Consider the following 6,154-nt stretch of genomic DNA (forward strand, 5'->3'; position numbering starts at 1 on the left):
TTAATGAAGTTCTGGTCACCTACTGAGAGAAACCTGGAACTTTCGCAGCCCACTATCACATCAAGGTTTATAAGAAGCGATGTTCAACTGTTCTCATACTGGAATGATTCAGTTGCCGATTTACAAAGAAGGATTCTCTAGCACCTCCAGGGATGTGGAGGGGGCGGGGCAGCTCCCTACGTAAACTAAGATCGCTATGACTGACAGTTGCCCAAGATTCAAGGTAAACATCCAGCAGCCAAACTCAAAAAAGGGCCAAGTACAACATGGTCGTCTTCCATTTCTTTTTTCTGGGGAGCCGATGGTTGCATACCTCAATCCTCTGCTTGTGAAGCGGTAACCTGTCAACAAGAGTTCATCACATACGAAGTTGATTCATAGAGATCGAACTTGCAAAACTTTAAAACCTTACTAATAAGGCCTAAGGAATATTTTTGGGGATTCATAAGAGTTTTGATGGCAAGCATTACAGAATGCAAAGAATACTAATATACTGGTACATTAAAATTTTAAACTGTCATAAGTACATATCTGCATTTTAAGAATCATCCTTTTGAACACCTGTATAATGCCCTCCCTTAGTTCAAAGGCCTAATTAACTTATACAACCAAACTTAAATTCCACTGAGGAGTTAGAGATGTGTATTTCTGGTGAAAAAAGTTCTCTCTCGACGTGGTTCGGAAGTCACGTAAAGCCGTTGGTCCCGTTGCTGAATAACCACTGGTTCCATGCAACGTAAAAACACCATACAAACAAACAAACTTAATCACATCATGAACAGGGAGTGCCCAACCAAATTTAACTTTAATCAATAAAGCAAAATTTAATAAAAGATTTTAAGCGTCCCATGCGATGACAGACAGGAGAATAGTACAATGCCTAACAGACCACTTATTGCAACAGGCCAAGTGCAATACTACAGAAAAACGAGGGCGAACAAATTAACGGGAAATTATGCCACAAAAACACGGGAAACCTTTAAAAAATTACCTTATGAAGAATAAGGTCGAAGCAGAGAACAAAACTGAACACCTACAAATGCTAATCGTACGTTATGGTTTCTTGAATAACTTCCTTAGTTGAAAGATTGAAAGAAAATTTAAAAAGCCTAAAAAATACTGTAATTTAGGCCATTCTTGAACAAGATTGCCACCAGAAATAACAGAGAGAGAAGACTAAAGTAGTATGTGTTCAACAGCCAAGTTTCGGCAAACTATTTCCTTTTAACGGATTTTTTTTTAGCTATCTATACAGACTATAAATTCACAATTGACTGGTTTTTTTAGTATTATCAGCTGTACACTTACCGGTTACCAACCTGCAGAACCTATAATTCAAGACTTTGAAGGCTGCTTGATAACTTAACCGCTATCAAAGATTCCTTCTCTGAACTACAGCCGATACTGGCAAATTCTTACAAATTCAAGCTTACGTCTCTTGAATATATACCCTTTAAAAGGTCTCTAATACAAGTTGTGACAAATTGCAGAAACTAGAAAATTAGATTGTATAGACTCCATTTTTAATTGCAAGTTAAATCCAAGTGAATCTTTTGCCTCCAAATTTAATAAGTGCAGCTAGTAAGCTGCAAAACTTTATTAAACTGAATCAGACCTATCACTAAAACCAGAGGCGCTCACTCTACACGTGGACTGTGAAAGCTGTTCCACCCTGAGGCGTTTCCTGGAAGAAGGACCAACGGCCCTCTTAAAGATGTCTTTGATTACACAGTTTTTGGTCAAGAGCAGCAAATTACACTGTTCACTTAAGTGGCGAGGTTAAATTCACCCAAGGAAGAAACCAAACGAAACGGCAGTATAGCGTGGTATCTTACGTTGCCCAGCTTTCAAATCTTTTTTCTATTTTCGCCTCTAGGGTCTTTTAGCTCCAAAATTAATTACAGCCAATGTTATTCGGGAAATTACTTCATGCATTGTTTCAAATATGTAATTTTTTTGTCACCAAGCATACACCGTTTAATGATCAAACATTAGCTGCAAAGCCGTTGAAAGTTTTAGCTATGGTTCTCTTAAATAAAAACTGCAACTACCGGGTATTCCTCAAGATCCTCAGGCAACGCTGTTTAGTAGTTCTTGGACCTTAGGCCCCGTCCACACGGTCGAGCTTTGGTCGACGAACATTGTCCGATGTGACGTCAGAAGCGGGAAAAGTCAGAACTTTGCCCCATTTTCTCCGCTTCTGACGTCACATCGAACAAAGTTCGTCGAGCAAAGCTCGGCCGTGTGGACGGGCCTTTACACAATAAATCCAATATGTTCGAAGGACCAAGCGGAAATATCGACAAGTGTGTCCCTACAAATCAAACTTTCACGCGAATCGGCGATGCATTAGTACCACCCTAAAACTATTTACCTATTTTAATTTTTACATTTATATGAATTAAGTTTTTTCTAATAGCTGTTATCCTATTCTGTACTAACGGTTATCTTCTGTAACTTTCAATTGAAGACCATATTCTTTGGAAGCTTCCGAATTTCAAGTCTATGGTCCCTGTAGGTTTGTTCCATAAGAATAGGTGGTTATTTTATGAGTAATAATAATAGTAAATTACTTCAACCATGGAACACCTACAAAATCATTTTTGTGGTCAGACCACGATGAAAATGCTTAACTGAACAATTAGTATACTTCCACGGACCTATGGGCATAAGTAATGCACACTTGTACTCTGACAATCTGTTAATTTCAATAATGATACCCCTTAAAACAAATAAAATTGACTATGTCTGACGTAAATGGTTATCTATCCAACCATGACATCTGAGTCGAGGGCCTAACGATTACTACGTAGTCGAGTCTTTACACTATCTTAATGTTTAAAATATACATTTTTTATTATTGCATTTTATTAAGTTCCTAATCTCAAACTTGCAAGAGTTCACAGGGTATTAGTTTTCTTGTTCCTCGCTCTATTTCAAATCCAATGTAACTAAAACAACAGTTAACAGGAGCCAAAAAATGTAGCTACGTACGGAGAAAGAACACATTGAATTCCTCTCTACTACAATGTGTTAAAAAATTAAAGCGGCCCCTATATTTATTCTTAATTGTTACATAGCTCTGAACAATGACACCAGTCAATTTTGCGTCGTCCTTTTACTCACTGCTGCAAACAAATCTCCAATCCGCACTCCCGCCAATTACGTCAACCTCTACCAACCCCCCCCCCCCCCAGGACCTCAGCCAAACCGTGCCCCCCCCCACCCCCACCAGCCCATACGTCTCCCATCACCCTCACTACGAAATTATTATTTCTCCAAGACTACGATGAGTACGACCAATCCCCTCAACTTAACCCCCCGCCCCACAACATCACAATTCCCTCTAACTTCCCAGCCTCCAACACCTCAAATTTATACGGGTGCTTAATTTAAATATTACAGCAGACCATGTCAGTCGACCTCCCAGTCACACTTTTAACAGTTTGAACAGAGAAATCATTATTATTATTATTATTATTATTATTATATTATTATTATTATTATTGTTATTATTATTATGATTATTATTATTATTTACCCCAGGCAATAGAATTGTTTATGAAAAGGGCTAAAACCTTTTTATTAATTAAAAAAAATTAAAATTCGCTCATTTTAATCATTAGTTTGAAAGGAATTGGTCGCGTAAAATATGCAATTTTCAATATTAAAACTAAAGGTTTTTTAAAACCTACCCGACTACTACTGGCATAATGTTTGGTGTGTGCATGATTGAACAATTTCGTTAATGCACGAGTGCTCTGAACCACTGTACTAGCTCAGTGCACACATCAAGGAAGACTACTCAAATGGCGCTGAAAATCTGCGCTATTGCGTAACAAACCAGCACCTATTACAATTCTTTCAGTGTCCTTACAAGACTTACGAGGCGTTAGGACCATACAGCAGTAAATCCCATATAGGCCATGTCTCTATAGGACTTTAGTATTAGGAAAGTCCTTACAAAACTTTACAAGGCGTTAGAAGCATACAGCAGTAAATCCCATATAGGCCATGACTCCATATAAATTTTACTAAATTGTATTTCTTTGATCTGTATAACTAAATTTCTTGATAAATGCCCAAGTGGGTTGACACCAAATTGAGTGGTTATAAAGAATGTTAACTTTGGTCCATCATATAAACATTGGAGTTCTTTTACCATTTGTATAAAATATTTATTTAAATATATATTCCTATATCATTTTGTAAAAAGTTTATGGCTATTTTGGGTGATTGAGAAATTTTCTTTATGACCGGTAATTACCTTACATGGAGAAACATTCCTTGGAATTGGTAATTATCTCTGTAGTTTACTTTATAATTTCTTTTATTTTGTTTCTTTTAATTTGTTTGTTTTTATTTAATTCCGGTTTGTTCAATTAATGTTTGAGGCTTTATTTTTCCTAAATCACTGTAAAGAAAATTGTGCTAATTAACTGACCTCAGCCTTCGTTGTGCAAACCAAAGTAAAGAGGAGTTAAAGATAACTACTAACTACCTAATTTTCTGAATATTCCGAGCCAAACAACTCTACGAAGTAACCTCGAAGTCACTGTTGGAAGGGAAAAGCAGTCCAACACCAACCGTCAAGGAGTGATTACTCTCCCTCATCTCACCTTACCTTTGGATATTTTATGGATTTATATTCTTCGTCGTAGCGCTGGACAACTTTTTCAGGACTCTCCAACGATGGGACTCATGTGTTCAGTGCTATGAATACTAAGTGTAACACCATGAAGAATTAAATTAACTCTTCACCTCGTCTGATGAGTGTAGAGGCGACCTCAGTGATGGCTATGGAATTATCATATCCATTCTCTATTTCATCCTGTGAAGTCACTATAAGGTGGGTCATTGTATTGATTGGCACAATAGTAGTGGCATTTCTTGGTGACTTATCATCCTCAAGTCAAAAAATAAATAAAGCCTTGAACACAGTAATTTAAAATCGCTCGTGAAACTAGGTTTGTTTATAGGCTATTCTAATTAAAATTATCAATTGTCGACCATAAATTGTTTGTTTATTGAAATTCGGCCTTTTAACATATATTCCAAGTGATGCCTTCATCACATATTTAATTTGTTAATTAGGTCAAAATATGATTGAAATTGTTGGCTTTTGATTTGCAATTTTAGAAATTAATATTAAATTGAGATTAGTTTTGGAGGTGAATTTAATTTGTTGATTTGCCTTTATATAATGTGAACAAAATTTTAGGGTAGTCAAAAATTATATTCATATTTCATTTAAACATTCTGGTTTCCAATTTGAATTGGGTGGTTAAAGATTTATCTATCTTTTAGGGCTGGCTCAAGGTGGAGAGGAAAGCTTGGGACAGGAGTACATCTGCCAATGCTTCTAGGTTTGCTGACCCGAAGCAGTCACTACTCCAAGTGAACTAGCATCAACTAACAACCAACAACATATTATAAATTTCTCAAAATGATTTAAATCTACAGATGTTAGTTTGTGTTGCAAATAAATATTTGTTATAACACGGTCATTTGTCCTAAGTGATTTTTTCTGCTCACCATTTAACTTTGTGTTAAATTCTCCAAGGTTCATCGTTAGTAGATTACGTTTCATCGCAGATGGACTATGAGTGAAGTATCATGGGCAATATTACGGTAGTGTAAAAGAAAATATTAACTTACTTTCACCTCAAGACCTGTTCATGCCAAGTCTAGTACACGCTGATAACATTTAGTGCCTGATCGCATAGCTGTCCTTAATGTCTACAATAATGAGAAAGTAGCATTCTCCATATTAACTTAAGCAGACATTGTCTTTTTTTTTTTAACTGACTGTCTTTTTTTCGTTACTTTGGCGAATATACACATAGCAATTAACTAGACTTGTGAACTTGTTATTCTGACTAACGATTATCAGATCATAGATACAGTACCAAAAGTTAATACTACCAACATAAAAGTCATTTACTTTCCGACTTCGCTTTTGTGTAAAAGTTTGACTAGTTTTCATATTCTCAAGATTCTAATATACTCTAATATACCACACAGCTTTATTAACTACATTCCTACAAGACACGAGAGTGCCAGTTAAATAGGGACACTCCGTGGATATGCCTCTAGCGTTACTGTGCATTCTTGTTCACGAAATTTATAAAAGCGCCACAGGGTTGATTTTGCT

This window comes from Macrobrachium nipponense, chromosome 16, assembly GCF_015104395.2.
Source record: "Macrobrachium nipponense isolate FS-2020 chromosome 16, ASM1510439v2, whole genome shotgun sequence".
NCBI classification, from domain to species: domain Eukaryota; kingdom Metazoa; phylum Arthropoda; class Malacostraca; order Decapoda; family Palaemonidae; genus Macrobrachium; species Macrobrachium nipponense.